Source organism: Protopterus annectens, chromosome 7.part0, assembly GCF_019279795.1.
Source record: "Protopterus annectens isolate FY-2018-M chromosome 7.part0, PAN1.0, whole genome shotgun sequence".
In the NCBI taxonomy this organism is placed as follows: domain Eukaryota; kingdom Metazoa; phylum Chordata; order Ceratodontiformes; family Protopteridae; genus Protopterus; species Protopterus annectens.
Genome location: NC_056739.1, coordinates 1710183690 through 1710196513, shown reverse-complemented (window position 1 = coordinate 1710196513; position 12824 = coordinate 1710183690). Strand labels below are relative to the sequence as shown.

Sequence of the window (12824 nt, the reverse complement as noted above, 5' to 3'; positions counted from 1 at the left end):
AACTTTTTTCCTGCGGACTACTGAAGCTCTGTGAATTTCTCCTCGAGATTCTGCAGGGATGCCCATATTATGTATACAGAGGCTTACATTCTCCAACTTAACTAGTTTTAGGCTCTCTCATATCAACCCTAACATATATTGCATGGTCACGCTGTTCTAATAATTTCCAACAACTTTACATTTTTAAGCCAAGACAAAAGTACATATTCAGCAACAGCAGTGTTTATGCACACAAGCTTATACAGAATAATAACTAAATATGCACAAAGTAGCAACTAAATGTGCAGATGGGTGGCCACAGTGGTGCAGCAGTTAACACTGTCGCCTCACAGCAAGAGGTTCTCCGGTTCGATTCTTGGCTGGAATGCCTTCTGTGTGGAGTCTGCATGTCCTCCCTGTAGTTACGTGAGTTTCCTCCAGGTGCTCTGGCTTCCTTCCACATTGCAAAGACATGCAGAAAGTGGACTAGACACTCTAAATTGGCTGTCAGTGTGTGTGTGTGTGTGTGTGTGTGTGTGTGTGTGTGTGTGTGTGTGTGTGTGTGTGTGTGTGTGTGTGTGTGTGTGTGTGTAAGTGGTACAAATGACCTACCATGGCAGGTCTAGCCATCCAGTGGTGTAAATCTTGGCTTGAGATGATTGCCACTGCTGTAGTGACAGCCTGACCCCATGCGCAAAATGGGAAAAAGTGGTTGAGGATGGAAGGAACTAAGCAGAAACAAAAGTATTTACAACATTTACAAATAGTCCCTTTATTTCCATAAGTCGTCAGTTTCCACAAAGTTCAAATAATCAATATGAGCTGCTTCTTCACATGGTCTTTCTTATAACCAGGCAAATAAAACCAAGTTACTCAGCACAAACTCTTTCTTCTTTTTACTAAGCAGATTCATCTCACATTGGCATTTTTGTGACTGTTTTTACAAAATTATTCATGTACATTCTTAGGACCCATTTTTTCTTCTTTTCATGAGAATCTAAGTTTCTACTACACTATACTCTTAGAATACATATGCATTTTTTAAGATAGTTTCTACACTGCAGCTCATTTAAAGAAAGATACATATTAATTAATATAAAAACACACGTGGTCCAAACAAAGGCAGGTAGCTCCAGTGTAAAAAGTTCTTTATTCAATGGCAGGTGTATAAGTGCTTTCATAGATAATTTCTGCTTCTTCAGATACAAATGCAAACTGTCTATTGTATGTCTTTTATACTCTAAACAAGTCAATTAAGCCTCATTCATCTTAAAGAAACATGCTACATGCAAAAGAAGCTTCTTTTAAAATGATGTCACATTTAAACTGGTTTGTTTCACTTATTATTATAAAAGCACAATTCATAAGGATACCTGTACATAAAAAATACATATAAAAAGCATGTTATAAAAAATACATATATATAAAAAAGTATGCTCAGATTTTAATTCATACTAGTAAAATGTCTTTAATATTTACAATAGGACACAACTACAACTAAACAACTAAAACATTTCACTTATTCAGTGGTCTCGCTTTAAGTTTAGGTCTTATTGGTACCCTATGATTTAGTCCATGCCCAGAGTCTACTTTCAGTCTAATGATCCATTTTGCCTCAACTTGTTCTGTCTTATTCCTAATGCCTCCCATCCTAATGTTATCATATGTTTTGCCTATACATAAAAATATAAAATTGTCTGTGTTACCATTAGCCTTAATGTGCTTGGATAGTGCATTAACATCATTTCTTTTTTGTATCTGGTACATGTGTTCTCTTATGCGGTCACTAAGAGGTCTGTCCGTTTTCCCCACATAAAAACAAGAACACACTGTACACTGGGCAAAATAAATAATATGCTCTGACGCACATGTAGATAAGATATTAAAAACATATTCTCTGTCCGTATCAGGATGTAAGAACTAATTACTACTATTAATATATTTATACATAAAACATTTTCCACATAGATAAGTTTGTCCTTCCTTCTTTCTCACATTCTCATTTTTAAAATAACAAACCCCTGGATTCACTAATCTGCCATGCAGGACTAAACTAGTCCTGCACATAAGCGGCAGTTTAAGAGGAGGACGGCAGCGTGCCGTGCATAATAATGAAGGCGTGCCACCAGAGCTACAAATCCTGCATTGAGCATGGACGAGTGCAGGGGACGTGTCTGAGAGCAGAGCTCTCAGAATAAACACTCCCCTGCAAAGTAGAAATAAGAAAGTGTAAATAAATGAGCAAAACCGCTCAAAGGTGTCCGCATATCTCCACCAACAGCCCCATGTGTTCAACAGCAACAGTACATTGAAATAAAATGAAACCCTTGTATTAATATTTTTAACCCCCCCCCCCCGAGTACAGCTAACCATAGATGCGCCGATTTGCCCATCGCCTAGCTACGGTTAAAGAAGCTGAAAAGGCTGAATAGGATAACAAGGAATATATATGCAAATGAAGTAGCACAGGAATAGTGGAGTGGTTAGAGCATCCGCCTAACAAACAGGCATTCCCAGTTCGAGTCCCACTGCAGCACAAATCATTTTCCATGGGAAATCAACCTCAGCTTTGGCCGGCTAAGAACTTGTTGTATTCAACTGGACGTATAAGAGAATTTAAGTACCTTTATCTGCACTTTTTTTTTCAAAAAATACAGTATTTAAATTGATTTTAACTGTGTGTTGCAGGAATATTAACTGAACTGGAAGTTAGTCAGTGTTTGCTGAATTTTGTTATTTGCTAGTAATTACAGGTGTGGGGCAGCCACATTCTTTGATTTCCTGTCCTTGCCTATTTAAGTGGTACAGTGTGAAATATTTTCTGCTTAAAAACCTCAGCTTTGGCCGGCTAAGAACTTGCTGTATTCAACTGGACGTATAAGAGAATTTAAGTACCTTTATCTGCACTTTTTTTTCAAAAAATACAGTACTTAAATTGATTTTAACTGTGTGTTGCAGGAATATTAACTGAACTGGAAGTTAGTCAGTGTTTGCTGAATTTTGTTATTTGCTAGTAATTACAGGTGTGGGGGCAGCCACATTCTTTGATTTCCTGTCCTTGCCTATTTAAGTGGTACAGTGTGAAATATTTTCTGCTTAAAAACCTCAGCTTTGGCCGGCTAAGAACTTGCTGTATTCAACTGGATGTATAAGAGAATTTAAGTACCTTTATCTGCACTTTTTTTCAAACAAATACAGTATTTAAATTGATTTTAACTGTGTGTTGCAGGAATATTAACTGAACTGGAAGTTAGTCAGTGTTTGCTGAATTTTGTTATTTGCTAGTAATTACAGGTGTGGGGGTAGCCACATTCTTTGATTTCCTGTCCTTGCCTATTTAAGTGGTACAGTGTGAAATATTTTCTGCTTAAAACCTCAGCTTTGGCCGGCTAAGAACTTGCTGTATTCAACTGGACGTATAAGAGAATTTAAGTACCTTTATCTGCACTTTTTTTCAAAAAAATACAGTATTTAAATTGATTTTAACTGTGTGTTGCAGGAATATTAACTGAACTGGAAGTTAGTCAGTGTTTGCTGAATTTTGTTATTTGCTAGTAATTACAGGTGTGGGGTAGCCACATTCTTTGATTTCCTGTCCTTGCCTATTTAAGTGGTACAGTGTGAAATATTTTCTGCTTAAAAACCTCAGCTTTGGCCGGCTAAGAACTTGCTGTATTCAACTGGACGTATAAGAGAATTTAAGTACCTTTATCTGCACTTTTTTCAAAAAAATACAGTATTTAAATTGATTTTAACTGTGTTGCAGGAATATTAACTGAACTGGAAGTTAGTCAGTGTTTGCTGAATTTTGTTATTTGCTAGTAATTACAGGTGTGGGGTAGCCACATTCTTTGATTTCCTGTCCTTGCCTATTTAAGTGGTACAGTGTGAAATATTTTCTGCTTAAAAACCTCAGCTTTGGCTGGCTAAGAACTTGCTGTATTCAACTGGATGTATAAGAGAATTTAAGTACCTTTATCTGCACTTTTTTTTCAAACAAATACAGTATTTAAATTGATTTTAACTGTGTGTTGCAGGAATATTAACTGAACTGGAAGTTAGTCAGTGTTTGCTGAATTTTGTTATTTGCTAGTAATTACAGGTGTGGGGTAGCCACATTCTTTGATTTCCTGTCCTTGCCTATTTAAGTGGTACACTGTGAAATATTTTCTGCTTAAAAACCTCAGCTTTGGCCGGTAAGAACTAGCTGTATTCAACTGCACGTATAAGAGAATTTAAGTACCTTTATCTGCACTTTTTTTTTTTTTAAATATACAGTATTTAAATTGATTTTAACTGTGTGTTGCAGGAATATTAACTGAACTGGAAGTTAGTCAGTGTTTGCTGAATTTTGTTATTTGGTAGTAATTACAGGTGTGGGGGTAGCCACATTCTTTGATTTCCTGTCCTTGCCTATTTAAGTGGTACAGTGTGAAATATTTTCTGCTTAAAACCACAGCTTTAGCCGGCTAAGAACTTGCTGTATTCAACTGGACGTATAAGAGAATTTAAGTACTTTTATCTGCACATTTTTCTTCAAAAAAATACAGTATTTAAATTGATTTTAACTGTGTGTTGCAGGAATATTAACTGAACTGGAAGTTAGTCAGTGTTTGCTGAATTTTGTTATTTGCTAGTAATTACAGGTGTGGGGGTAGCCACATTCTTTGATTTCCTGTCCTTGCCTATTTAAGTGGTACAGTGTGAAATATTTTCTGCTTAAAAACCTCAGCTTTGGCCGGCTAAGAACTTGCTGTATTCAACTGGATATATATAAGAGAATTTAAGTACCTTTATCTGCACTTTTTTTTCAAAAAAATACAGTATTTAAATTGATTTTAACTGTGTGTTGCAGGAATATTAACTGAACTGGAAGTTAGTCAGTGTTTGCTGAATTTTGTTATTTGCTAGTAATTACAGGTGTGGGGTAGCCACATTCTTTGATTTCCTGTCCTTGCCTATTTAAGTGGTACAGTGTGAAATATTTTCTGCTTAAAAACCTCAGCTTTGGCCAACTAAGAACTTGCTGTATTCAACTGGACGTATAAGAGAATTTAAGTACCTTTATCTGCACTTTTTTTCAAAAAAATACAGTATTTAAATTGATTTTAACTGTGTGTTGCAGGAATATTAACTGAACTGGAAGTTAGTCAGTGTTTGCTGAATTTTGTTATTTGCTAGTAATTACAGGTGTGGGGGTAGCCACATTCTTTGATTTCCTGTCCTTGCCTATTTAAGTGGTACAGTGTGAAATATTTTCTGCTTAAAAACCTCAGCTTTGGCCGCTAAGAACTTGCTGTATTCAACTGGACGATAAGAGAATTTAAGTACCTTTATCTGCACTTTTTTTTCAAAAAATACAGTATTTAAATTGATTTTAACTGTGTTGCAGGAATATTAACTGAACTGGAAGTTAGTCAGTGTTTGCTGAATTTTGTTATTTGCTAGTAATTACAGGTGTGGGGGTAGCCACATTCTTTGATTTCCTGTCCTTGCCTATTTAAGTGGTACAGTGTGAAATATTTTCTGCTTAAAAACCTCAGCTTTGGCCGCTGAGAACTTGCTGTATTCAACTGGACGTATAAGAGAATTTAAGTACCTTTATCTGCACTTTTTTTTTCAAAAAATAAAGTATTTAAATTGATTTTAACTGTGTGTTGCAGGAATATTAACTGAACTGGAAGTTTTGACTCTGCTCTTCAGTTAGTCCCACCCAACCTCCCTGTTTTTGTTTTGGTGTTAATCTTAGTGGCCTTGAAACTGCCCGCCCCTCTTGTAAATTTGTGTTTGGATACTCCTTCTGGGCCCATCTCATTTGCTCACTCAACTGAGTGCAGTGAGATCATATTCTGATTTCAGGCACTCCTACTGTGTACAAAGAGAGCATCTGGGAAACAGAAAAAATAAATAAATTTAAGCTTGATTCCTGCATTTCCTGTTAAGTAGTATAGACTATTTGTAGGCTTCTGAGCCCGCAAGCCCTTCTGTGTTGGAGGGAAGCCTTCTAGCTTAGTTTTTTTTTTCTTATAACTAGCCAGTTTTCTAGTTTCAGCACTCAAATCTGTTTCTTTGATCTCAGCACTTGTTCAGAAAAAAAAATGCATCTGCTTTTACTGTACTTGTGTTTCTACCTACTTTATTTTACTTTTGCATCATCGTAAAAGTACTCAATTGTATTTATTACTGCTTGGTGTAACTCATTCTAAGCCTTTTGGTTTAAACACTTTGCTTCGGACCAGTTGTTTTGCACTGAGAGGGTTTGTGGTCTGCACTGTAGTGGCAGAACAAGTAGCTTACATCCTTCTAGGTTGGGAACTGCTGATTGAGGGCTCAGTGTCTGTTATTCTAAAAGTGTATTAATTCTGGTTTAAGCACTTGGGCTTTCAGGCCAGTTATTTTACATTGAGGGTTAGTGGTCTGCACTCTTGTGGGAGGAGAGGCTGGACTCTGCCCTTCTGAGCTGGGACTTTCTGGTTAAAGGCTTATAGTGCATGCATATCTGAACTGCTTCTTACTGAAGTTGGTGTGCCTTGTTTGCTGTGGCATAGACTGGATTCGGGCCTGCTGGATCTAGCTTTGTTTGTGTAACTTGAGCACTAATCCAGGCATTCTCTAAAGTATTCAATTGTATTTATTATTGCTTGGTAGTAACTTGATTAAAGTGTAGCTATCATTCTAAGTCTTTTGGATTAAGCACTTGGGCTTCAGACCAGTTGTTTTACATTAGGAAGGTTTGTGGCATGCACTGTGGTGGCAGGACAGGTAGCTTTCATCCTTCTAAGTTAGGAACTGCTGATTGAGAGCCCAGTGTCTGTTATTCTTAAAGTGTATTGGTTCTGGTTTAAGCACTTGGGCTTCAGGCCAGTTATTTTACATTAAGAAGGTTCGTGGTCTGCACTCTTGTGGGAGAAGAAGCTGGACTCTGCCCTTCTGAGTTGGGAATTTCTGGTTAAAGGTTTATAGTGCCTGAATATTTGAACTGTATCTTACTGAAATTGGTACACCTTGTTTGCTGTAGCATAGACTAGATCCAGGCCTGCTGAATCTAGCTTTGTTTATATGCTTGTTGTTTGTTTGCTTGTTATTTCCCTGGAATGCTAATTCCACTTAATACGCGGCTTCTCAGCGCTTCTGTGGATTACTAGTGATATCTGCATTGCTTACTGTACTTATTTCCTTGTTTCACTTGAAAGAAAGATACTGTTTGTCATTTTTGCATTTAAGTTACCTGTAACACATTGCACTTAAGTTACCTGGCACGTGCTCGCTAAAGCAATTATATAAGTCAGCACTAAAAATTGTTTTCAATTATTAAGGAATTCACAATATTATTCTAGCATGTCCAAAGGTCAGTTGTCAATCTCCTCTCCGGTCCAGCTGGTGAATCTGGGAATCTTGAGGCAATGTTACAACTGCCTCATGTACACAGACAACCTTATCCTCCTCCCAACAAATACCAACACATGTGAGAGATGCAACCATATAGCCAAACTGGAGGCTAAGCTCTCTCAACTCAGTACTGGCATAACCAGTCAGGAGGAGAAGGAAACCACACTCACTACAATTCCAGTCTCACATAGACCTACCACGACAGCAAACCAAACACATAATCACACAAAAACATACTCGTAGGCTCTAAATAAAGATCTGCCTAAGCAGCAGAGGCCTCCAAAGCAGACACCCAAGCAACCACTACCCCAAAACAAAACACGTGCAACACATATCTCACAAAGCCAGTGTGCCAAACAGTCACAGCCCTTAAGACTAAACAACACACCTGATACACTTGTAATAGGTGACTCTATCGTCAGGCACACTGACGTCCCGCTCACCAGGCTGAACAAGGAGAGGGTCATGGTGAGCAGCCTGTCGGGTGCTAGGATCTGCCACATAACACAAGCACTCAGGTCACTCCAAGGCAAGTACAAATATGACTCAGTCATTGTCCATGCTGGTGTAAATGACCTGAGACGTACCTCCCTGGACTACATGAAAAGATACATAAAGGAGCTCTCTGAGCATGTAGCCCAGGCCGGTATGACCCTGACCTTGAGTAGCATCTTACCCTCACCAAGAATGATGCCACAATATGAAGACAAGATGATCAATTTCAACAACTGGCTTAAGTACTGGTGTAATTCAAAGGGGAATCCAATGCCTGTCAGCTTGGGATGACCACGATGCTTCGCTAGGGATGGCTTGCACCTGTCACCCCTGGGCTTTCGGATATTGGCAAAGGCTCTTGCTACCCCCATAGTGCCTTTTTTAGGCAAGGCTCAAAAGACAAACCCACCTCCATAGATATCACAAGGGATAAGAAACTAAGAGTAATGCTACTCAACGCCAGAAGTCTAAACCTCAAGATGCATGCACTCGAAACTCTCCTTAGCATGGAGAACATTGATATCTGTGCAGTAACAGAAACCTGGTTCAGGGCTCCCGAGAGCACCCCAGCACTACCAGGTTATACATCATACCATGCTTTTCAGCCCTAAAACTTGGACCAAACCACACAAGGAGGGGAAGTATCGATATTCATCAAAGATACCCACACCTCCAGGTTGGTGGCAAAGCATGAAGCATCAGAGACTATCCATGTGCAACTAACAGTGGGTAAAACTGCCTTCCAGTTTATAGCCTGTTACAGACCACCATCCCAAACCCAGGAACCCCACTCAGCCTTTCTGAGAACACTGGAAAATATGAAGGTCTCTCCAAACACCATTATATTGGGCGACTTCAACTACCCAAACATAGACTGGGAGCATTACTCTAGCTCCAACACCCTAGCCCAAAGGTTCCTAGAATTTATAAACTCAAATGCTATGGAACAACTTGTTACCACTCCCACAACGGGGGAAAACATACTGGACCTGATCATCACCAACATGGGGACTCTTTGCTCCAGACCAGAAGTGTATCCCTCACTGGTAAGATCAGACCATAAACTAATCTCACTGGATATTCACATCCCGACCCCACCCCCTGCCCAGAAAACCACAGTGAAAAACCTTCTCTAAAGCAAATTTCACACTCCTCAAAACCAAGATAGAATCCTTCAAAGCCCCCGGGCCTGTGGAAAATACGGCCCAGACCACAGAATCCTTTATAAACGCATTCTATGAACACCTTCAGGAATGCATGGATCATGCGATCCCAAATAAAACCAAGACCCAATCCTCCAAAGGCAGACGTCCTGTCTGGTGGACCCCAGCCATAAACAAACTATACAATAGAAGGAGGAAGCTACTAAATGACAGAGCAAAATCCCAAAAAGGGAAGGCATCACTGATCAGTATTAGCAAAAAACTACGGGCACTCATAAAATTGTCTAAGGCCAGCTTCGAGAGAAAAATTGCACAGGACACTAAGGATAATCACAAGGCTTTCTTTAGTTATGTTAGGAACCTGGGTGGTAATTACCAGATATGCTCAGAAATAGTCCAAAATGACAAAAAATACACTGAACCCACAGACATTGCCAACATCCTAGCTGACAGGTTCAGCGCAAACTTCTCCCCCCCTCCCCACCAAAAGGGCAAATATCTATCCCAGCAGAGTGCTGCCCCCCTGACATCTCAGATGCTCAGGTAAGAGCTGCCCTCTCCAAAGCAAAAAACACAGCATCAATGGGACCAGACAGTGTCCCGGGCTGCGTCCTACATGAACTCCAAGAAGAGCTAAACCCAAACATAAAACTACTGTTCAATCTCAGCCTTACTACAGGATATGTGCCCAAAGAGTGGCGTACAGCAACAGTGGTCCCTCTCCATAAAGGTGGTGCCTCAACGGATCCTGGAAACTATCGCCCCATAAGCCTGACTAGCTTGGTCTGCAAAGCTATGGAAAGGATCATCATGGACCTCATAAATAAAGATATTGGGGACCTACAGACACTGGATCCTACCCAGTTCGGCTTTGTTAAGGGCAGATCCTGCCTCTTAAACCTGGTTGATTTCTTTGAAACAGTCACCAAGGCCATTGACGAGGGAAGGTGATCCACACAGCCTACCTGGACCTCGCCAAAAGCCTTTGATACAATACCCCACTCGGGCATTATAGATAAGCTCACCAGCTTAAATATAAACCCCTATGTCACTAGATGGATTGCAAACTGGCTCAAGGACAGAACCCACATGGTTAGAATTGCTGGAGCCATGTCAGACTCAAACCAGTTACAAGTGGTGTCCCACAAGGCTCAGTCCTGGGACCTCTCTTGTTCGGTATATATTTCGGAGGTACAGGCCAACATGGAAGGACTGTGGCTGACCAAGTTCGCAGATGACTGCAAACTGGGTGCCATAATCAACTCTCCAGCCGACACAAGCATCCTCCAAAAGGGCCTCATAGAAACAGACAACTGGTGCCAGAGCCATGGCCTCAAGCTAAATGCCAAAAGTGTATAATCATCCCTTTGGCAAAACAAAGTGCCCACAAATTACCACATAGGTAGTAATCCATTAAGTACAGAAGAAGTAATTAGGGACCTGGGGACCCAGGTTGATAGCAATCTCTCATTTGACAACCACGTGGCCAAAGTGGTTAGAAAAACATTTTATATAGCCCACCTAATCATGAAGGATTCACATCTAGATCAGGGAGGTCATCGTGCCTCTTTACTCATCCCTCATCAGGCCCATAATTGAGTACAATGCCCCTTTGGGATGTACCTTACCAGACACCTGCAGCAACTGGAAAGACCCCAAAAGTACCTCACCAAGAGGATCAAAGGGCTCAAACAGATGCCATATGCTGCCCGGTTAAAGAAACTCCAGCTCTACTCAGTGGCATACCGCCTGTTCAGAGGCAATCTGTGCCTGACGTATAAAGCCATGTCCAACCCGGCATTAATGGACATGCTGCACCTCAGAAAATCCAAATCCCATCGAGCTACGTGCTCGAGAGACTTGAACCTCAGCACTGAAATAAATAGGACATGCTGGAGGGACAGATTCATAACCCAGAGGCTCCCTTCACTCTGGAATAAAATCCCAGTCCAGGTTAGGCAGAGTCCCTCATTGACTCTCTTCAAGAGGAATCTTGATGAGTGGATAGGAGATTGCAGGTTTACCCTGGGTATCACTTCTGTGTCACTGTTAGACAGAGGCACAGTATACTAACCTCGAAAAAGGGCATAGCAAAATAAATTTAAAATGGGTGGCGAAAGCCAAACACATTCTGGCTAGGCTTATAAATGCCCTAGGGCAGACAGCCTAGTATGAACCTATGAACCTATGAACATAATTTTACATCATAACCTACAGAATAATAATTAAATGTGAACTGGAGTAATGCATGAAATGCACATGTGAAGTGTTAGTGTCATAGTGAATAAGGCACAAGTAAGCAGGTCTAAGCACAAATACGCAGTGGTAAGTGTGACCAAGTGCATCTGCATGGCAGTAAGCATCGCCCACACAGAGTAAGCAAAGTAGAAGCTAACTGAGTGTAAGAAACTGCAACTGGAGGTTAGCAATGCTTACCATCGTGCAAACCCGCTTACAACCGCTTTAAAGTCCCTTAATCACTCAGGATTCAATGTCCCATGTTCTGCTCAGCAACAAAATAAACTGCCTATGCAAGGCTCAAACCCAGGACCATGTACACTATAGTCACAGCAGTTAACCACTAAGCCATCGTAGCAATAGATAAGCGAGATTAAGGCCATATTTCCCATACACCCACATGGATTTAGATATATATATATACAGCAATATGTATATATATATATGTATATATATATATATATATATATATATATATATATATATATGTATATATATATATATATATATATATATATATATATATATATATATATATATATATATATATATATATATATATATATATATATATATATATATATATATATATATATATATATGTATGAACATATATATATATATACATATATACGTATATATATATATATATATATATATATATATATATATATATATGTGTGTGTGTGTGTGTGTGTGTGTGTGTATGCATAGATATACAAAAATATATAGCTATGATAGGAAACAGCACACAAGAATGAAATAGGTTCACAGGCTATGCCAATGGAAGTGAGGGGCCCAAGCAAGAATCATGTAACACGCAACATGACCCCCCCCCCAGCTGGACAGAGGAAACATACACACAAACCCAAAAACAATGTAAATAGTCCACTGCTCCCCAGACCATAGGCAGGATACAACCGGGGGGGTACACAGTGGACCTATGAAATCTAATCTTGGAACACAGACAGGAGCGTCCCTTGCGGGACACCCCAAAAATTGACATATTATAGGAGGAAGCTGGTGCAATGACCATTCTAGCTGGGGTGTGTACATACCCGGAATACAAGGGAGGGAAAGTCTGAAGACCCATGGGTTGAGACAACATACAATATGGGTCCTGCGAAGTGGAGAGTGGGCAGAGTGTAGTGGTGTGTTCAGACCCAATCTGCACCCAGAGTAAGGATGGGTGCTGTAGAGGAGGTGCGGGTCGGAGAACTATGGGTAGCTAGTTATGGGTCTAGGTGTGCAGGTGTTGGCTGAAGTGGGTCTATACGGACAGCCCCATGGATGTAAGCAAAAGTGTTCACTGGGCAGAGGCATCGCCCAACTAGCAGCCACACCACCTACGAGTCCCACTGCAGCAAAGTCTAATCTACATGGCAAACAATGGAATAACCAGATGTAGATGTATATATGTAGAGGTATGTGTGTGTATATCTACCCATAGCTACATGGAGATATACCTCTCCCTCTCCGTAGTACAAATGTATTCATACAGAGACAGAATACATATACATACCCGCATATAGATATATACATAAGCAGACACCAATACAC

At 40.0% G+C, this 12824-nt stretch overlaps 1 protein-coding gene across 1 annotated transcript in view; it reads right to left on the bottom strand.

The window, feature by feature from the left end:
- Positions 1–12824, bottom strand: part of LOC122807193 (aldehyde oxidase 3-like) — a 1326697-nt gene that overhangs the window by 1071507 nt on the left and 242366 nt on the right. The gene's annotated exons all lie outside the window — the stretch shown is intronic.